The 23,554-nt window shown below is 37.7% G+C and overlaps 1 pseudogene; it reads right to left on the bottom strand.

Annotated features, from left to right (window-relative positions):
• Window positions 1–12,046: 12,046 nt before the first annotated feature.
• Window positions 12,047–12,962, bottom strand: LOC103736688 (annotated as a pseudogene).
• Between the last annotated feature and the right edge of the window lie 10,592 nt (window positions 12,963–23,554).

Raw genomic sequence — 23,554 nt, 5'->3', positions numbered from 1 at the left:
TCTCTTTACACTTTTCATACATATTTATATCTGCGAACATCTGTACTTGCCTACACACTCCTGCAAAGAAAACAAATTATATACTTATTATTTTGGTGATAATTAAACTGATACCCAGAGAGATTCTTCTTTGTTGAGAAATCAAAAATCTGCTCTCTACAGACCAAAGAATAACAGCAGGACTTGTATCTTCTAAGGGAACGCTACTGTGTTTCCCTACTTTACAACCAAGTTTTAATCCCTCTAGGATCTGTGAGATGAGGCCACTCACAAGCCTGGGCACCTAAAACATCATGACAGTTTTTTTACAACAACGGTTACTCCACAATCAGCACAGACTTTCTGGAACTCTCTAATGGAAGCTGTTCTTGAGTGAGGAACTTCTTTCTGCTCTGCTCAGGGGTGACCAGTGGGAGGGAAATCTTGCCATATCACACAACACATGAGTTTCTGGGTGAATCCCTCTACCCCACTCTAGCAGCAAGGGCCAGAAATGAGTCAGCCTCTTTGGAAGGTGCTTTTAGTATTGTTCACGCTCCATGGTTGCTGTCTGTATGACGAGCTCTAACTCACTGAGTAACCAAAAATTGACTTCCCTTCCTTGGGCTGTACTTTTTATTTTTCTATTGTGGAAGAATAAAGGCAGAGTCTATGATCATCGAAGTAATTTTATTGCTCACAAATCGTGATTTGTATGGCTGAGAATGCAGGCTTACTGAGGCTTTTGAAAATGTTTTATTAACATCTTAACCTTTTCGTAACTATCAGAAGCATGCACATTTTCAACTAATGATTATTGAGTGTATAAAGTATGTAGGAATCATCTCAAATGATTTACAGCTAAAGATAATATTGTTGGACATTACATCCAAAATTGCATGACTCATACTCCCCACATCCCAATAACAATCACTGCTGATCAAAACAGTATCTTCATTCTATTATTTTTATTTTATGTGTATGAGTGTTTTGCCTACATGTATGTAAGTGCATACTTGCGTCATGCAATGTCTGCAAAGGCCAGAACAGGTCACTGGATCCACTGAAACTAGAATTGCAGATAGTTAGCTGCCATGTGGGTGCTGGGAACTGAACCCAAGTCTTCAACAATAGCAACTAGTGCTCTTAGCCACTGAGACATCTCTCCACTCCTGTGTTTCATGTTACTGTGTACTTTTCCCTGCTTGCCTCGGCCATGCCCCCTCTTGCCCCTGTCCTTGTGGATAACCACTCTATTGTATTCAAAATGCATTTCCTTCCATGCATGTTCCTTTCATAATTACATAGAAATATGTATGTATTTTTTTAAGTAGTCTGGGTATATCACTAAATTACACAATGTTATGATGTAATTCCCATTTTATTTCATTTCCCACATCTACTATACTTTTGTGGTGTACTGTGTACTGAGGGAAAAATCTGGTTAGATATTTTCAATTTTATTAGCCCTCCTTGGCATGCTTATCTGCTTTTCAACTAATATATTCTACTAAAAAAAAAACTCAATACTTTGCATATATTGTTTATTTGCTGTTAAAAATAGTCTTTTAAGCAGTTACTGTCTGTTTTTACCAAGAGGAAGTTAAACTCCAGGATGTTAATGTGTCTAAGATTATCCCATGGAGGTGGAAGTAGGTTGGTAGAATATTCTGTTCTCTCTGTTCTGAATTTGTTTTGTTCTCCCTTTATGTTTCTTTGCATCTTTATGATTTACAGAAGTAAAGAAATCTCCTTGCTGTTAATTAGATGCTTCACACTTTCAAACCAGGAAGGAACTTAGCTCATTTCAACACCTCTCTCCCCATGTAAATGTAAAACTGTCAAAATCCATTTTCTGTCTGTCTTGTGGCTGGTTTGGAGAGATCCCTGTAATGAACTCATCTGAGCAGAAACTAAGTAGTAATTGGTTGAGTACAGGTAGTCACACTGGGACACACACACACACACACACACACACACACACACACACACACCAGGCTGGCCTCGTATTAACTCCCGTCCTTCTTGCATTTCCATATGCTAGGACTAGACAGTAAAGTAAAGCCCAAAGAAGTTAAGGAACTTGATCATCTTGCCCCACTTGAACCCAAGACTTTCCACACATCATATTGGAGAAGAGACTAGCCCTTCTCTGCAGAATGAAGTCCCAAACTTTCCTTTTCCTACAGATACAATATTTCTCTGTAGGCCTTAGAAGGCTACAACTTACTGCAATCAAGACTGCCCTCAAAATCCCCAGGATCATCCAGTCTCCCAAGAGCTTCCAACCCTTAAATATTTAAAAACGAAGCACCTTTCTGAAATCATTAAGCAAATACTTAGCAAAAACATGTGATCTATGTTTTTGTCTCCTTTCTTCAGTACAGGTTAAGACAGATTCATTTATTTGTACCCTATCTCTATTCAACATACAATATTAAAATGTGTTTAGGTAGGCCTGGCTTGTTATCACATGCTTTTAATCCCAGCACTTGAGAGGCAGAGACAGAGGCAGGCAGATCTCTGGTCTACATAATGCGTTCCAGGCAAACCAGGGCCACAGGAAGACCCTGTCTCAAATAAAACAAAAAAAGAATCTTTAGGTAATAAGAACCTTAATTTTCACAAAATATCAAATGAAAACACAGTAATGATTTTTTTGAAAATTTGAATTCAGTTTATCTTATGTGGAAGAGTTTGTTTTACAGAAAGACAATTTCTAAGATATTTTACAGAAGGGAAAATCATCAGAAAAATTACCATATTACCCAGTTTTGTAATATGGTTTGTAAAGGGTTTGGGGTACCATCAACTTAGACTGATCCTAGAGCAGAGGAAGGCAGCAGCCTTGTGAACCCTGACAGCTGATAGTGAACATTTTGAAAAAACCTGGGGATACCAATGGGTTGATGTCATTATTTATAATATTCTTAGTTTATAATAAACAGTAACAAAAATGTTCGATCGCTGGGATTGCTGGGGTATAAGGAAACAGATGTGTGCTCTACCATGAACACTTCCAAGATTGACCCTAAACCTTGTACTTACTTTAACTTGTAACCTGCTCTCTCCTTCCTTCTAGTTCTTATGAGGGTCGAGTCCCTTGGGCGGTCAATGAAGGAACTCCAAAGTTAACTTTCCTCATCTTATTAGAATTAACATCTCAAAATATTATTACATACTTACCAAGTTCTTGCTTTGAGTCAGGTAGATGCTGAACATTTTATTATATTATTCTTTTCAACTTGACAATCACATCATGAGGCACAAATATTTACCTTTATTTTACAGATAAGAAAATCGAAGCTTTCAGATATTAAGCATTTCACTACTAAAAGGAAAAAAAATATTTAGATTTCACCTTGGTCCTCTGAACTCTGGGCTGTGTTGCTTTTCCAAACACTGGTGGTGGTTCATTAAGCATCTGCTCTGGGCCAATCTTGATGTGACACATTCTGCATACATTATCTTGTACAACCCTCTGTCCCTATGAAAGAATTGTTATTTTATCCTTGAAGAGACTAAGACTCTGAATAGTTAAATCATTATCCAAGGTTACATGACAGTGGGTAAATCTGGAGTCCAACCTAGATCTATCCCATCCTAAAAACAGAGCTCTAATACAGATGGTTATCCTCCCTCCCAGCATGAATACAGAAAGTACAGGGACATCTCTAGCCTCAGCTCTACAACCCAGTAAGAACCTCTCCCAAGAAACTGTGTTTTCTAAAATTTACCTAGTGCTGTCTAAATCCAAAGACGTTAAAGCTGGTAGCTGCAAAAAAAAAAAAAAAAAAATTAAAAGATTCAGACATACCTGTGTGTATTTCAGATAAGTCCTGAACTCCCAGGATGGAGACAATTCATTGAGAAGGTCCAATAGCAGGGCCTGTTGGTCTGCCCAGTTCACCATTCCTAGTTTGTGTAGACATTACTTCAGAGCCAGTATCTTTTCAGGATTTCCAGGGGGTGGAATAATCCAATTGAACTCATAGAATTTGAGTTCAAAGTACCATAAGTCATTTAAGCATTTGTAAAAAGCGACTAAGTTTACATAGATATCTCAGTATAACTGATCCATTTTAGGATTTCTTCTTACCTAGAAAACCAGTAGATATTAAAAGTGCTTTGGGGGTTCGCTCTATAGGAGCTATATAGTGGAAAAGTTTCTCCTTGGATCATGAATCGGCTCCTGGGACAGGCTCTGAGACTCCTGGGAAAAGCCAGGCCTGCAGGCTGAATTTACAGAAAGAGGCTCATTATCTAATCCTCTCCATGTCTCTTAGAAGAGTAAAGCCTAACCTCTAGTGTCGCATAGCAACTCCTAAGCGTTCTAACTCTTGAAGGTCAACAGCAACTTCTGCAAGGAATGAACTTGTTCTTTTTGTCACTGGCCCACATATTCTACTGAGTGAGTCAGTCAAATCAGTCAGTAGACTGGAACTCATTCTTACTTGCACTGTCTAGTTACATCTCTGGTATGAAACCCAACAGTATTTTCAGGTCAGAATTTTATTTCATAAGGAAACATGATTATTGACTCAAGAGAGACTGAGTCTGAGGTGGACTAAACAAGCATCATTTGCCTCTGCGCTGAGTAAGGTGTTTGCTCACATTCCTTCAAGATCCTTTCCCAGCCTTCCCCTGGTCACCTTCCTTCATTCTGGTTCTCATCCCTTCCCTCTCTCTGAAGCTCTCAGCCTTTTTGATAGAACCATATTCTTTGCTCTGAGTGTTTTACATTGTTCATAGTTATTCCTTTGTGGTTAATCTCGTGTCTTCAGGTATATAGTAGGGTCTTAGAGTCCTTCTTGTTTCCTACTAAGTCCTGCACAGTACACTCACCCCCCCCTACCCTGATTTCCTTCATTCACTTAGTATCATAAGTCCCAAAATATTCCAGGAGAAGGAATCTCAAAGACACCATGTACCTCATATGCTTTTAAGTAACAAGGCTTGGATAAACCTTTGGGTAATAAGCAAACAGTCCACCTAGCCAGGACTTTGCAGTTGCAGATGCCAGATGATGCAAGGATATATTACAAAACTAAAGGTAGCTAAAGATCAGGACTCCTGACAGTTATCAGGGGAAATTTCACCTTTCAATGCATTTTGACAAGATTTGTTATCATTTACTGAAATTAAATATCTTTTGAAATGACTGTGTGGTAAGCGTTTGCCTGCTACTTTCTATGTTCCTTATATAAAAAGTAGGGTGGAAACTGGGTAAGGGTGGAGGAAAAGGAAAAAAGAATACACAGTGATGAGAATATGCTATTTAATATCATCAAAGGAACTTACTGAAATGGGTGATTGTGTAATATATATTACTTTCCCCCTTCTTTGACTGGGAAATCTCATGCACATTAGTGTATTACATAATTATCACTGTACTTCTTGTTATTAAAATTAAACATCATGCCAGAATTTCTGTTTGGATTTCAAGGAATCGCTGCACATTAGATTAAATTCCTTTAAAAAAGACTTGGGTCAGGGCTAGTGTGCAAGTGTTTCACTGAGGGAGTGCTCACAGAAGAACCTGCAAGGGAGAAAATGAAAGGAAATGGATAAGCAGTTTGTGTTTTCATCTGGAGTCCACATTGGTCTTATCCTTATGGAACACTAGAATAGGAGTTATTGCATGGACCTTCTGTCTCCAGGAAAGGGATTAGGCTTTTTGTGGCCCATGTCAATAACTGCACACTGTCCCCAACAGGTTGGTGGTATGCCTTTGTAGGCATTTCTAGGAAAAATGGATTCCTTAACTGATGAAAGCTCTACAGGGAAGGATGCCATTATGAACTATTAACAGTCAGTGCTCACAGCAGATGGAGATTGATTTGGTAACTAGATGCTTAAATTCCAGATAGACTTTGAGGATTTATATCTGGGACTTCTGATGATACTGTGTTACTGCAAATAGACCAGCTGGGAAATTAAGAGATGAGGACAGATAAGAACATTTGGATTCCTGGAGCAAATCATGCCTGAAGCCATCCAGAGCAAATGTTTTTAGCTATGTGTGTGGATGAATTTCATTCTTATCTGATGATTTAATTTTATTGTGTTTTCTAGTTCTTTCAACTGAAAAAATTTCAGTACCACTCTGATTTACTGTTTATAGTCATAGAACATGCAGAAGAATATATACTGAACTGTCAAAATGAGCACTACCAGGCATTATTTTAAAAAGCGTATTAGAACTGGAGAGATTGCTCAGTGGTTAAGAACACTGGCTGCTCTTGTGGAGGATCTGGTTTCAGTTCCCAGCACCCACGTGGCAGCTAACAACTGTCCATAACTCCAGTTCCAGGGGATCTGATACCCTCTTCTGGCCTCTGTGGGCATTGCATGCACATGGTGCACTTACAAACATACAGGCAAGACAGTCATACACATAAAATTAAAGAAAGAAAAAGGGTATCATTTTCATAATCTTTGTGTAGAAATTGGCAAGAAAATGACATGTTCTCTGGAAAAAAAATTTCAGAAGGACATAGTACAATGGAAAGGAAAAGTGGGCAAAAACGGCCAAGAAAAACTGGAAAAGTGAAAATAGCAGGGATTAAGGAGTGGAAACACCTGATATAAAATCTTGGCAATTTGTCAATAGAGCAAATCACAAGACTTGAAAACACATCCAAGTATATAGGAGTAGTTAGACCATGCTATACATGGTATATCACATGAATTGGAGAAGCATATATTGAACATTTTATGACAGAGTGATTGGTTAACTGTCTGGGGAATGAAATTTGAACTGTACTTCACAGCTTACAAAAAAATCTAATATATACAATGTTATAAAGATCAAGGAAATCTATTGCTTTCTTACTATTTGGTGAGAAATATATTTTAAACATAAAATGACAGGGTGATGAGAAAGGCACATATATTTGTCTATATAAAATATTAAAAGTTTTATATGTCAAAATACTATGTGATAGTATAAATGACAAATAAAATGCTAAAAAGATATTTCACACATATCAAAAGAATGTTCTGGATAGAGTTCCCAGAATCCTCACTCACTGCTTTTCATCTCCCAGGAGCTAAGCTATTTAGTTGGGTGATCCTAGGTTATGTGACTGAGATACACAGTGTGACCTGTCAGTGGCTGAAACTGACAGGGATTTCTTCAGAGGACTGCTTGCCTCCCAGGATGGAAGCTCCAATGAGCATAAATATCATTTTCCTGATTCACTGATGTATCTCCAGTGGCCAGGATAGCTTCTAACATATAGGAGGCACTCAATAGACATTTATGAAATGAATGGAGAGATATTTTATTATTTTTTAATTTACTTATTTTTCTTTTCTGTGTATGAGTGTTACATAAGTTAACTGCACCTGTGCTTGCAATGCCCACAGAGGCCAAAAGAGGGCGCATGATCCCCTGGAACTGGATTTAAGGACAGTAGTGAGCCACCATATGGGTGCTGGGAACCAAATTCAGGTCCTCTGCAGGAGCAGTCAGTGCTCTTAACAACTGATCATCTCTCCAGCCCCAGGTGCTTATCTTGAATTAATCTTTAATGTGTCCAATGTTGAATTAGAAAAGTCAAACACCTTAATAGAAAAGTAAATTAACTTTATCCATACTTATGGACAATGATGTGAATTTAAAATTCCTTAGAAAAAATGAGCACAGGTTACAAATGCTGAATTTATGAAAATATATAAATAGATAATGTTAATTTTAAAATATCATAAAAGGAAAAAATACTATGAATTTATGGAGTCATTAGATACCTACTTGTCATCATGATCATCATAGATTTAAAAGACAGTCCATACCCACAGGGACAGAAGGTAAAGAAGAATTAGGAGATCAGCTGAGGTCCATGGCAACAACCAGGCAGTGACTTACAGCCCCTCCCCCACATCCAGCACCACAGAAGAACAAAATCTACTTGAAAGGAGGTTAAAGATCCATCGATCCATCCATCCCTCCTCCACACTGCACCAAGCCAAACCAGAGAGAGAGAACTGAGATTTCACCACTTGAAATAATAATAATAATCCCAGATGTGTAATCCGTAATGCAGTAATATAAGAAATATTTTTTTAAAAAGAGGGGGGGCAACATCACTACAAAAATTGTTGATCCCACAGTAATAGCTTTCAGTAAGTGAGAATTCGGTGAAATTCCAAAGAATTTGGTGTATACTCAAAGATATCAAAGAAGAAAATTAACAAATCTCAAGAGGACACAAATATCTGAATAAAATAATGAAGTTGACACTAGAGCTGAAAGAGAAATGTGCTAAAGAGAAATGCTAAGTTGAAACACTGGAAATGAAAAACATAGTAAGTCAAATAAAAAGCTATTTGGCAAACCTCACCAATAGATTGTATCAAGGAGAGGACAGAATATTTGAGCGTGAAGACAAGATATAGAAACTTAAACAATCCAATAAGGACAAAGATAATAATAACATAACCTCTGGTCCAGTAAGATGGCTCAGTGGACTGACGTAATTCGTTATTCAGGAATGGGTTCCTGCAGTTACTAGAGCTTCTTTTGCTGTTGATTTTAAGCTTTATTGCATTGTGGTCTGATAGAATGCATGGAATTAGTTTAAATTTTTATATTTTTGAGGTCTCTTTTGTACCCCAATAAGTGGTCTATTTTAGAGAAACGTCCATGAACTGCTGAATACAAAGTGCATTCTTTGGCGCTTAGGTGAAATATTCTGTAGATGTCTATTAGGTTCATTTGATGTGTGTTATCATTTAACTAAGATGTCTCTCTGCTTTTTTTTTTTTTTTTTTTTTTTTTTTTTTTTTGTCCAGCTGACCAAACTATTGGAGATAATAGGGTATTGAAGTCACTTAGTATTACTGAGTTGGGGTTGTGTCCTAAAGTCCTGTAGTACTGCTTTTATGAAATTGGGTGCATCAGAGTTTGGTGCATGTGTATTCATGATTATAATGTCTTTTTGGTCAACTGTTTCTTTGATCACAATGAAGTGACCTTCTTTATCTCTTCTGATTAGTTTTAATTTGAAGTTTATTTTGTCAGATATTAGAACTACAACACCTACTTTTTTCTTAGTGCTATTTGCTAGGAACAATTTTTCCCATCCTTTAACCCTAAGGTAGTGCCTATCCTTGAAGATGAGATGAATTTCTTACAGACAACAAAAAGATGGATTTTATTTCTTATTCCATTCAACTAGCCTGTGTCTTTTGACTGAGGAGCTGAGATCACTAATATTTAAAGTTCTTGTTGAAAGAACCATTTGTTACCACCATTTTGACTTCTGTTCTTGGTCCTATTTTGGGTTTCCAGAATTATAGTGTGCATAGCCAGGTCACTGGGATATCCAGGTTACTCATGTGTATATTTAATTTTTAAAAGAAAATGCCAAACAGTTGTATAAATTTGTTAAACAAATGTATAGTGCCTATTATTTATAGCCCTGTCAATATATGGGCATGGTACTTTTCTAATTTTTGTAAATTCCATCAGGATATTGTGGTTTTAAATGTGAGATTTGCTTAGTACTACTGAACTTAAGCATTTCTTCGTAAGTTTAGTAACTACTTGGATACTCTGTTACAATTGTCAACCTGTTTTTCTATTCTGAATCTCTTTCACATTTTCACCTTCACAATACATAAGTAAAGTTTTACTAGACTAACATGGACCAGGTGCTTACCCCTGAATTAATCAGCTGCAAGTGGCAGCTTGTTCTAATTAAATGGTTGTTTTTCACAAAGAGGAACAAGAAGGATTAACTTCCTAAAAATGACAGTGAGCTATAGGGCTCATTATAATATGTTCATTAAGTAAGACAGCCTTCAGTGACCTTTGACTGTGTGACTTGCAAATAAGAGTATTTCCCCCAGTAAACAAAAGGTGTGCTTTAACTCCTGGCACATGGATATGGCTGAGTCGTCTTCTTCAGTTCCTTGCCTTTTACCATCATTGGTTTCTATCCATTTTTACTTTGTCAGTGGCTATGGAGTTGTAGCAGAGGATCAGGACTGACATCAGACAATGAAGGAAAGGGAAAGAGAGAGAGTAATCTGTAGTAACAGGTGATATATGTTAGGAGCTTTCTTATTTATCATCTTCTTCAATTACTACAGTATATCTTGAATTAAGAATTGCAATACTTATTTTAGATCTGAGAAATTAAATCATTTACCGAAAGTCTCAAAGCAGGACTGAGATTCAAACCACACTCCAGGCCTTGTTTACTATTATATATGCTGAGTACTCTGAGTCTTAAAGAAATGTTTTCTTAATTGCAAAACGGAAATTTCACACATAACAGTGTCTTCCTCATTTGCCCTATAGAGGAATCATGAAATGCAAATGGGGCCATGCATGGGACCAAAATTTTTTTCCAAAAGCAATTATTGATTGTCGGTGGTTTCAAAAAGAAAACTAAAGACACAAAGTTGGGTGGGTAAGGAAGAAGGTGGATCTAGAAGGAGTTGGGGTAGAGGTGAATATGATCAAAATACAATGTGTGGAATTCTCAAGGGATTGACAAATATATTTGTAATCAATTACTGAAAGCGCCTCTAATGTAGGATTTGAATGTAGAAATTAGGGAAATACACTCAACTCTGAGTGTTTTTTTTTTTTTTTTTACATTCCTGGAAAAAGTTTAATATTTTAAATTTTATACCTCCAAATAAGAGGTCACACTTGTATTTTATTTGGAATTTTTCATGATTTTATCTGAATTCTTCACAGACTCTAGAGACTAATCCTGTTATGTGTCCCCCTAAAAATCTCAGCTGTGTTTTTCATTCTCTTAAATTCTTCAAGGAGTTTTTAGTATTTAAATTATTTTATGGATGTTTCACTATGTTTTTTTTTTTTTTTCTCTCTCTCTCTCTCTCTCTTGTCTGTGCTCGTGTGTGTGTGTGTGTATGTGTGTGTGTGTGTGTGTGTGTGTGTGTGTGTAAGCCACGTTTCTCAAACTGGCCTGAAACTGAAATACCTTTATTTACAATAAACGGCTCTGAATTGTTTTACAGTAGGATGCAGGAATTCTTCACTAGAGAAGGTAATATGTGGTTTAAGTGGCTGTATTTGCCTATGTTTTCTGACACTGCTGTCCCTAGAAACAGGATACTTGAATGGGAACATCCCATAATGTAGGCAATGAGGTAAGAAGGAGTAATAATACACTGTCCTTCTGAAGCTAGAGTTGGCCTTTTTGTGGAAACCATCATACAGGTAATGTAGCTTGCTTCATCTTGAAGATATCAACATATTAAGAAATAAGGGACTAGAAAGGAAGAAAGTTATAAAGACAATTTACAAGTTCTTTTATCCTAGCCTAAGAAAGAAGACACTACAATGTTGAATAGGGATGTGTGAGTCATACAACAATCCCTGAAATTTCTGGTGAATAGTCACTTATGTATTGAAAGGGATTGTGTAAAAAGCAATCCACAGGGATCCTCAGATGTAGTCTGAAACATGAGACACAGTAATACTGATAACAGAAACGACAGAAGGAAAAAGGTGTTGGGACATGCTGTCCTGGCCTCCATCTGCACCTCCCCGGCAGTGACCTTTTGGCCTCCTGGTTCCTCCGTCTCAGAGTTGTTTACCAGCTCATCTTCCTGTATCAGGTCCTGAGAACACCATGACCTGGCACTGACCCTGCGGTCATGCTACGGCTCCCCCGCCCTGTTGGGTCAGCTGCCTTCTGGGCTAGGGTATAAAAGCAACCTGGGGCTGAGAAATAAAGGCTTCTTCTGCTACATTAAAAGCGTGATTGTCTCTTCAATCCTGACATCCTCAGCTCAGAGATCAGCTTAGTGTCGTGTAGGCATGGCAAAAAGGTACCAAGAATTGAGGTCAAATGAAGAAGCTTAAAATCCATTAACTTGTATATTCTCTAATGAGATGGGGATACGGAAAAAGTATTATTAAACTGCTAAATAAAATGTTCACCAGATTCCTAGCTCTCCTCTCCTGGTGGTACTTATCTGCCTTGTCTCCAATGGACACAGGATGCATCTAATACTGGTGTCTATAGGAAGTAATGACAAGCTTATCTAAGTCCACATTCTGTGGGAAACTTGGAATCTATCAGTGACCTTTCTGAAGGCAGGCAGCCTTCACATCCTTGTTTCCAGGCTGTAGATCAGAGGGTTAGGCATGGGGATGACCACAGTATAGAAGACAGATACAATCTTGTCTTCCTCCAGAGATTTGGCTGAGCCTCTCTGTATATACATGAAAATGAGGCTCCCAAAGAAAAGAGCCACATCAGCAGGTGGGAGACACATGTCGAGAATGTTTTAGCCCTGCCACCTGAAGACTTCATCCCCATGACAGCCTTGATGATGAACAGGTAGGAAATCAGGATGACCAAGGCATTGGCTGAAATCACAAAGTTCGCAAAGAAGAGAATGATTATCTCGATGTTTGCTATGTCACTGCAGGCAAGCTTCAACAGGGGTGGGAGGTCACAGAAGAAGAAGTTGATTCTATTGTCCTCACAGAAGAAGAGGGAGAAGGTGCATGTGGTTCGCAGGATGGCCCCAGACACCCCACAGACATAGGCTCCAGCCACCAAACTCCAGCATCTTCCAGGACTCATGACCACAGTGTAGAGCAATGGGTTGCTAATAGCAACATAGCGATCATAGGCCATCACAGCCAGCAGGAAACACTCTGTACTTGCACAGAAGGTGAAGAAGAACTGAGCAGCACACTGACCATAGGAGATGACTGTTCTGCCCGTGCTCAGCGTGACCAGGATCTGAGGGGTGATGACCGAGACATAACAGGCATCCAACACAGAGAGGTGGCTCAGGAAGAAGTACATTGGGGTGTGGAGTTGGACATCCACCTGGATGAGAATGATCATGCCCAAGTTCCCCAGAATGGTGACAAGATAGAAGCTGAGAAACACCAGGAAGAGGGGGATCTCCCAGCTCGGATGGTCAGTAAAGCCCACGAGAATGAACCTGGTTACTGTGGTGAGGTTATTCTTGGCCATGGAGTCAATGTGGACTGTTGAGATGAAGATGAGAATGAATTTTTAAAAAGAACAAAACCTCTTTGGTAAAAGTTGAGTTTGCAGTTCTGAACCTGGTTGACTCTTCTTGAGCATTTCCTGATTTTGATGGAGCTGAGCTTTGAACTGTTTTTCAGATTCCAATTAGTCCTGGGTTTATTCTTGAAAATTTCTCTGAAGGGAAGAGAAACATGGCACTCAGGTTTGGAAGCGACCAAGGCAGCATGTATCCAAACCTCATCTCCTGTATCATACACCCACCATGTGGTCATATGATTGCTCAGTAAGCCTCTATCCATGAACAGTTACACCTATTAATTCACTTCTTTTTTCTCAATATATATTTTTATTGAATTCTTGTTCATTTCATGTAATACATGTCAATCATATTTGGATCCCTTCCCCTATCCATATCCAAAATACTCCCCCACTGTTTTACATGCATTCTGTCATATATGTTAAGGTTTCTCTGTGCCTTCTATACACTGAGCTCAGTTTTAGCCTTTCTTGACAATCAAGTCAATTCAATACCTTATTCTCATAGAATATTTACAGAGCAAGTTCAACCCACACAAAATTCCAGCATAGAAGTGGCGAATTAGGTAAGAAACCCCACCCTTAGCTGAGGAGCTATTGGCAACAGATAGCTGCTGGAAGAGAGACAGTGGGTTTTCCTTAGGGGTGTGATGCTAGATAGGTTAACCAGTCTTCAGTGAATGGACACACACCAAAGTACATTTGAGGACACAAACTTGACAATATATATGACAGAATACATGAAATCTGGGGGGTGGGTAGCTATAAGGGATAGAAGTGATGGGGAAGGGGTCTAAATTTAATGAAAATATATCATGAAATTCACAAAAATTCAATAAGAAAGAAACTTTTAAAAATAAAAAAAGAATCTGTACAGAGGTGTACAGATAGGTGTACAGAGGTTGGAAGATGAGGAATCCGTTCTTCATATTGACCCTATAGTACATATTCATACATGATTAGTATATGATTATTCAAGCAAAGAGAGATGCCTATTCAGTTAGTTCTAAGTGATAATCTCATTTTGTCTCCCCACTTCAGTCTTTACCACTCCAGTTCAGAGGTTATTTATCATCATCAACATTTTAAAGTTTCTAAACTCTGTTTATAGAATTATGATTATAAATATGTTCACAGTCACAATCTCAACATCTTTTTGTTGTATGGATTTGGGTAAACTTTCAGGTCCCTTTGAGCTTCAATTTCTTATACATAATATGGAAGAAAGTATGTTTTTATTATCGGATTAGTTTGAGTATTAAATAATCTAATGTCTATAGACAGAATATAGCAACATCCAGGATAGAAGGAGCTAAATAATGTTATCTATTATTGACTGCTGATATTATTATAAATTTTAGAACGCATGTATTGATTTCCACTGATGAAAAATAATGCATTTCCTGCATATAAATTTGGCCATATTGCTGTTTGTTTCCCATTGAATAAAATATTTCTTGGCAATAGATAACAGATGGATAGGAAATAGAAGATAGAAGATAGATAAATGATAGATGATAGATAGATAGATAGATAGATAGATAGATAGATGATAGATAGATGATAGATAGATAGATAGATAGATAGATAGATAGATAGATAGATAGATAGATGACAGATAGATACATAGATAGATGATAGATATAGGTGATATATAGATAGATAGACGATAGATAGATACATAGATGACAGAATACATAGATAGATAGATAGATAGAAAGATAGATAGATAGATAGATAGATAGGTGATAGATAGATACATAGATGGATGATGGATGGATGGATGGATTAATGGATGGATAGATAGATAGAAAGAAAGAAAGAAAAGGTACGTACATAGGTACTTGATAGACTGTAGACACAATGGGACTAAGTAGACAGATGAGAGTACATATCAATATCACCTTCATTAAATGTGAAAAGATAAATGATGGTGATGATGAAATAGGTGATAGATGATTCATTGATAGATGATAGATGAAGATAGATAGATAGATAGATAGATAGACAGATAGATAGATGATAGATAGAGCAATTCATGTGTGTTTATAACTTTGCTATAATAAACAATGGGCTAAATTTGTACTCTAACTAAAGAAGATAAATCCCTTACCACACATTCTTTCCATGCTGTTTTCTTGCCATTCATGTATCAATGCTTATTCTTCTGGTTAAACCTTTCGTATTTTATTTACTGATTTTTATGAAAATAATAATTGTGTTCCCAATTATGTTTGCACACATATCATATACTTAAAGACTAAACAATACAACTGGAAGAGAGGGAGACATGGTAATTAACTTCTGTTGCTTCAAAGAGAAGCTTCCAATCATCAAGTGAAATGCACGGCTCTTGTTCTGTACTTTGTTTAGTCTTAGAATTTTCTACTTTTAATATTTTATAAATTGCTGCCAATTTATAAAATTGGCTTTATTGCCACTGAAGAGACGATATCATTCTCATTTATGAATGAGAACCTGAGACCAGACATGAAACTTGCCTGTTGACTTCACATGTAGAGGATTCAGGGTCCACTTCAAGACCCCTGGCTCCATTACCCTACACTGCTGCTCTTGAACTATATCCCCAGTATCCTAATACCATATCCTTAACCATTTCATGTTGGAACTTGCTGATTGGAAGTCCTTGAAATTACAACAGATCAGATCGTTGAAAGATTGTTTTCAATTAGTGCAACTAACAACAAAGAATGGCCATATTTTATTTTTTAAACCCATGGTAGGGGCTGGAGAGATGGACCCAGGTTCAAATTCCAGCACCCACATGGCAGCTAACAACTGCCCATACCTCCAGTTCCAGGGTGTCTGACAGCCTCTTCTGTCCTCCACAGGCATTACAAGACACAAGTGCACTTACCTACATGCAGGCAATACATGCATACACACAAAATAAAAATAACAAATAAATATTTTTTAAAAACCCATGGTAATAAAAATGATTTACATTCATCACAATAATGCCTTTATCCCCTTCATGCATCTTTTTATATCCATAAACATCTGTGTTTGCCTCCACACCCCTGTGAAGGATACATGGATGATACAACTATTACTTTATAATAGTTTTTGACACACAAAAAGATTAAAGGTAATTCAAAAGTCAAAGAGCTAGTTGTTTGCAGACCTCAGTAGAGCAGCAGGTCCTGTGGCTTCAAGATAATCCATTTTTGTTTCCTCATTTCACATTCAGATGAGCAACAGGCTCTGAACTGGACATGCAGCCCCAGCAAAAACTGGACATGCATAAAATCATGGTGGCTTTATTGACCACAAAGATTGAGATGCAAGCAATAAACACTTTCAAGGAAAGGCTCATGGAAGTTCTTCCTGAATTCAGAGCCTCCTCGAGTTAGTGAGAGGAAGACACTGACACAACAGAAAGCATGACATTCTGGCCAATTCCCTCTACTTCAATAACGGGGACCAGCGATCAGTCAGCTTCTTTGGAGGGTTCTCTTAGTCTTGTTTAGGCTTCATGGTTGCCATCTCTACAGCAGGCACTAAGTAATCAAGTAAACTTCAAAACTTTACTTCCCTTCCTTGAACTTCACTTTCCACTTTGGAAAAGAACAAAGGTAGATTGTGCAATCAGTAAAGTCCCACAACCCATGATTTATGGCTTGGAATGTAGGCTAACTGGAACTCTTGAAAGGGTTTTTCCAAAATTCTATACTATTGGAAATTGGCACACTATAGCTCATAGTTATTGAGTGTAAAAAGCATAAAGGCACTATCTCAAAGATTTATAGTGATTTAAACATAGTATGAGAACTTATATACAAAATTGAATGACTCATAATCCTGATAACAGTCATCGCTGATCAAAGTAGGATCTTTATTTTACTGTTTGATCCTAGTCCTCCCACCCTTGCCCATCCTGTCTCTACCCTCATGAGTATCACTAAAGTATATTCAAACTATTCATCTTTCTATGTATGTTCCCTTCATATTTATTTAGAAATATGTATAAAGGAAATTGTAGCAACAGATGGATGTTTGGAAGGGGCAACTGTGGTCTCTTTCAAACATGGAACTCTTGATAAGTTAACCAGGCTCCAGTGGATGGACCCACACTGAAGGACACTTGGAGACACAAATTAGACTCTATATGCCTTATTTATAGATAGATAGATAGATAGATAGATAGATAGATAGATAGATAGATAATAAATAAACATAAATGTTACAAGGAAAAATAGGTTCAAAGACTAAATATGGTACCGGGCCATTCATATTGGATTGTGAGATATAGCAAGATTGTATGCTGTTTAGGAACACATACATGTATACTAGAAGTAAAGATAGATAGATAGATAGATAGATAGATAGATAGATAGATAGATTAGATAATTAGAATTCCTTAAATTGAGCATGGAGTAATAAGGGAAAATGTGAATAGGAAAGGTGATCTAAATACTATCAAATTATTTTGTATGAAAATCAAAAACATTCAATTAAATATCTGAAGAAGAAAAAAGTGTGATTGTTTGAATATATCTTTATACCTACATACATGATATTGTGATATAATTACCATTTTATTTAATTTCCTAAAACAATTACATTTTTTGTCTGTGTAATGCAGGAAAATATGTTATTTCTGGTTTTATTGTAGTCTTCCTTGGTATGCTTATAGCATGTTAACTTATTAGTTCTGCTAAAAATGTTTAATACCTTTCATATATTACTTTATGAGGCTTATAAATAGCCCTTTAAACAGTTACCTATTTTTAAACTTCTGTGAGATTAATGTGTCTAAGATTATCCAGTAGAGGTAAGTAGGTTGATGGTAAATGCTATTCTCTCTCTCTCCCTCTCTCTCTCTCCTCTCTCTCTCTCTCTCTCTCTCTCTCTCTCTCTCTCTCTCTCCCCAGCTTTATCTCTACCTATCTTTATGATTCTATGATTTACAGAAGTAAAGCAATCTCCTTGCAGTTAGTCATAAGTTTCTTACTTCTAAACCATGAAAGAACCTGGCTAATTTCAGCACCTGTCTCAGCATCTAACTGTGGCATTTCCAAAGTCCATTTTCTGTCTCATCACTGATTCCTGGAATTCCTGTGAACCCCTTAGAACACTGTTCGAAGTTCCATGACAGACTCTAAGTGGTAGTTGGTTGAGTGCAGATGAAGCGATACAGGACTGTATGAAACACGTACCAGCTCTGTGTCTATCAACTCTTCCACTTCCTGCACTGTTGCAAGCTAGGACTAGACAGGACTGTTTTATGGATGAACAAAGAGAAGCCTCGAGAGGTTAAGGAACTTGCCCAACCTGCTGTACCTGTACTCTTTCTATAACATCACATTTCTCTCTTTAGAATGGAGTTTTCTGCATACCCGAGTCCAAATTTTTAAAAAATGAAAGTACCTCTCTAGGATCTTAATAGCTTCTGTAGGAGAAGATTAAGGTTGATTTTAGACTTTGTAGGGTACTTTTCTTCTTTCTTCTGTCCTGCTTATTAGTTAACACAGACTTAGTTGGACCATATCTTTCTATGGTGAGTTTTATAGAAATTACTTAGCAAATAAGAACCTCCATTTTCCCAAGAATCAAATGAGAATAATAATTTTTTTAGTTTTTACCTAGCATGGTTTGCTTAATTCACAGAACAGTTTCCAAAATAGTTTATGGAAGAAAAATTTTCAGGACTGGGCTTCTGAGACCTATATGATGTTACTTAAGAAGGTTGGGCCACCAATGCCTTGGAATTGAGTCCAGAGTAGAGGGAATCAATGGCCTCTTTAAAGAGGAAGAAAGAGGACATGGTGAGAGAGGACATGGTGGTTAAGAACATACTGCTCTTGCAGAGGACCCAAGTTCAGTTCCCAGTACTAACATCAATCAGAGCTCACAGCCATCTGTGACTCAAGAAGATCCAATATCTCTGGTCTCCATGGGTACCTATACTCATGTACACATATCCACACCAGACACACACTGAAAAATCCCAACCCAACCTAAAGAACTTTTGGCAATTGGTGGCTGCGTCTTACAGAGATGGGACTCTAGATGGGCCCAATGGATAGACCACATTGAAGGACATTTGGGGACACAGATCAGACTCTCTAGGCCATATTATGTATGTATAAGAGAGTACATTAAATTGGACCGGGTCAGTGGGAGAAGGTGCAGATAGGGGAGGGGATCTAAATACTATCAAACTATATTATATGAAAATCACAAGAATTCAATAAAAATTAAAATAAAAAATTGAAGAGAAAGAAATAGTAGGTTTATGACTAGTGAACATTTTATGAAAGCTAGAACTCTCACAGGTTGACATTATCGTCTATAATGCATTTTGATTATAATACGCAACAGAGAAGTATGAGATCTCTGAGGATGTAGAGATGTCCTATCTAAGAAGAACCTTACAGAAAAGAGATGGCATCCAAACCTTGTACTTACTTTAACATGCAACCATTCTTTTCCAAAAGCTGATTCTCTTAAAAAGCATTGAAGGAGTTCAACAATATTAACTCTCCCCACTTTACTGGAATCAGATATATCTCACAACATTAAATAAAAACTAAACACTTAAAAGCATCACTTCTATTCAACTTTTCAACTTGACAATACCATGATGAGATAGGAATATTATCTTTATTTTACAGATTAACCTTGAGGATAAGGGGGAAGAAGGAACTCAGGGGTGATAACAGGAGACAGGTATTATCAAGGGGAAAATGGGGGCACTTAAATTGCAGAGGGAGGAGGGCGGTTAGATGGAGAGAGAGAGAGAGAGAGAGAGAGAGAGAGAGAGAGAGGATAAATAAAGCTTGGGTGAAGTAAAATGCCAGAGGGAAATGTATTATCTCAAAAACTCCCTGAAAAATACACATACAATATCGGAACATGAGTACATGTGTCTACTGAAGGCTACATAACAAAAAGCACCATGCCCAACAGGAAAAACTTTCCTTTGAGTTGTTAGAGTAGTCCAAGAGACTCCCAAAATAACCCAGGCTATTGCCACTGCCTTGATTACCTCCCAGAACTTGAAGGTTAAGACCCTACTACTGAAGACAGGACACACTTTGAACATAGAACTTGGACCAATGGAGCTGGAACTGACCTGAAAACCTTCTTCCTGAAGACTAATTCTCATAGTTCTAGAGGATACTACAAAAACTACTAAGGGAGAAAAATCAGTCAATGGTTAGTCTCTAAAATACAGCTCTAAAGTCTAACAACCACAATGACTGGCACGGCAAAGTGCCTCTATTGATACAGTAGTGGCACTGTTATCTAGGGGATAACCAACAGCCATCTAATTGAACTTAAAGTCCTCTCAATGGGAGGGAGCTCACGGATGGCACTGTAAATATATCCAAATACACATGGCGGGAGAGGTCATAGAGCCTAGAGAAAACCCTTTCTCTGTCATATCTCTAGACAAATGAAATTTCTTACCATATGCTACATATGGATCCTCATATTTACAGACAAATGTACTATACACCACTAATCAAAGAAGCTTCTTTTTGCAGCAGATGGAGGCTATTACAGAGTTACACAGCTGTTCACACACAGAGACTATATGTCTGAGAGCTGCCCAGCATCTAAGTGACACATCTACAATAGAATCTCTACACCTAAGGTTCATTGGACATAGAGGGGTAGAGAGAATATTAATACATCCCTCAACTGTCATCAGTGAAGCTTCCTCATACAACGCAGAGTGATGTATACAGAAAGTCACAACCGGCTAAGTTTTAGAGAATAAGAGACTTCAGAGTATGTGTCCCTGGATAAGACTCCCCCACCCACGGCTCAGGGACCATTGCAGAAAAGAGGGCAGAAAGATTGTAAGAGCCAGGGATGGTGTGTGAACATAAGGAAACAGGCTTTCAGGTCAAAGCTGTTCAAATGATCATATGAATTTGAAGCAAGGTTGACAACATGCACAAAGCCATCCTGACTCAATCAGACAAAAACCCAGCATAGAACATGAGAAATGGGCAGCAGACCCAAACCCTAGAGGAGGAACTATTGGCAAATGATTACTGTGGGATGAAGGAGAGTAGAGTAGATCTTCTTTGAGGGAGTGACTTAGATAGGCTGACTAGACTCCAGTGAATGAACTTGCACCGAGGGACATCTGGAGAGAAATGCTTGACTGGATAAGACTTAACATATATGATAGAGTACCTGGAATCTGGTGGGGTGGGGAGTCGGGTGGGCTCTGGGGAATGGGAGTCTAAATTTAATTAAGATGTATTATATGAAATGCACAAAAATTCAATAAAATGTTTAAAATGGAAAAAAGAAAGACTTAAAAATGTTATGTATTTTGCCTGAGATTTCACAACTAGAAGCAAAAATAGAGTATACTTTGGTCCCTTATTCAGGACCAAACACAGAGTTAAGAGTCTGTGTTGCTTTTACAAACACTGGTAGTCATTTATTGAACACCTGCTCTGAGAGAACCATTATGTTACACATTCTTCATTATTTTATACAACCCTTATGATACTATGAGAAAGGCATTATCTCATCCTTAAGGAGACTCAGGCAGTGAGTTAAGAGTTAAGCAAGTTGTTCAAGGTCACAATACTAGTCAGTGAAACAGTTTGCAGTCTCACCTAGGTGTATCTTATTCCTATGAAGTACTCTAATACATATGATTAATTTCCCTCTCAGCATAAATATAGTAAAAACAGTAATATATAGAGAAATTTTTGTCTAAATACTAAAGTCTAGTATCATCCCCCAGCCCCAAGAAACCATATTTTTTAATGACTTCTTGGGAAGTCAGCCCTACAGGGAGAATTCGTTTCATAAGAGACTCATTAATCTGCTCAGCACACATCTTAGGGAATAATAGTGAACCTTCAGGGATCGCATGGCAAGTGCTAAGCCTTCTAAGTCTTTTTTTTTTTTTTTTTTTTTGAGGTTTTTTTTTAGATTTTTTTTTAACAGCACGTAGGGTAGTGGTTTATTTACAGATGAGTGGACACTCAGCAGCAGCTCCCACAAGGAAGGAATTTGTTCATTGTCCCTGACCCTCATTTCTGCTCAACTAGTCATTCAGTGGACTGAAACGCAGACGTGAGGACTTTTAAAGAAAGTCTCTTTATACCAACCTTCAGCTTTCCAGTCATATCTCAGGGTTCAAAAGCCCAGCTGTGTTGTCTGCTCAGAAGTTCATAAGGAAGCCTGATTATTGGCTCAGAAGTAGGTGAATTAAGCAGGCTTCATTTGCTTCTGCAGTGAGTACGTTGTTAGCTCACCTAAGATGTATTAGGTAGAGAGATTCCCAGGCTCTCTATATTCACCTCTCTTTGTTCCACTTCTCATCTTTTCCCTGTCTCTGAAACCCATAATCTCTTGGCTAGAACTGTACAGTTTTCCCTGAATGCCGCTTGTCTTACATCTTCATACTCACTCCTCAGTAATCAGCCTTCTCTGGTCTGCACAGAAGATTCCTAGAGAGTCCTTGCTTCCCACCGACAGCTGTGTCTTGTTTCACCTCCTGTCCTGTTCACTTTAACTCATGATTTTAGAACCAGAGCTCTTCCAGCAGAAGGAATCTCAAAGACAACATGTACTCAGTCGCTTCTAAGTCATAAGACTTGGATAAACTTTTTAATGATTAGCAAGAATTCAGGCCATGTTTCTAAAATGCAGGTGCCAGATGGTGCTAACATAAATTACAAAGACAAGAGGGACTACAGACCAAGAATCATGACAGAGCTGAAATGAGAAAACTAGCCTAATAAGGAGCAATATATCTGATAGAAAATTTGCTGGAGAAGAGTGCGGTTACGGACCTAATAATAACACTCCACTTAACTGTTAGCTGCTTGGGTGATACTGATTACATAAGGTTTTATCAGTTAATCACATCATGGTAGTCAGTGTTTATGTAAGTACACTTTCAAGAGCTGACAAAATCACCTAGTGACACACTTTTCAGAATGTATCTCCATCATCAAGGGATGCCTGGCTATGTTTCTAAATAAACTCATGGGAAAATGCTAAAAAAAAAAAAAAAAGAAGAAGGTGTTTTTTAGTTGAAAAAAAAAAAAAGAATCATGGCAGCAAGAGGAATTCTACCTTTTGATGAATTTTGACATTATTTGTTTTCATTTCCTGAAGCTAAGCTCTTTTGAAATGACTGTTTGTATCCTGGAGTGTTTACAGAGCAGGGTGGAAATCTGGGCCAGAGTGAAGGAAAAAGAGGGAAAATATGGAGTATGACGGAGTTTGAGACCACTGGGAAAAGACCACCAGACCCAATTCAGATTTTAATTAGTCAAATTTTATTATTAAAATTGCAGCTGGCTGACAGTCTCCAGAGGCCAGAAAAGGGAGACTGCCACCCAACTGGGAAGGAAAAACAATCTTTTAAAAGCAAAAACCACAGGAATTTCTGCACACATGAGTGATAACAAGGTGGTCCTGAGCAAGGTCAGGGCACCCCCAAGTCAGCAGAATAGGAAAGTTACAGAAGCTAGAATCATCAGGTTAGTCACATCATGATATTCTTTGTCTATGTAGCTAAATATTTC

Source organism: Nannospalax galili, unplaced genomic scaffold, assembly GCF_000622305.1.
Source record: "Nannospalax galili isolate Female #2095 unplaced genomic scaffold, S.galili_v1.0 scaffold337, whole genome shotgun sequence".
NCBI lineage: Eukaryota > Metazoa > Chordata > Mammalia > Rodentia > Spalacidae > Nannospalax > Nannospalax galili.
This window is presented reverse-complemented; position numbering and strand designations above follow the sequence as displayed.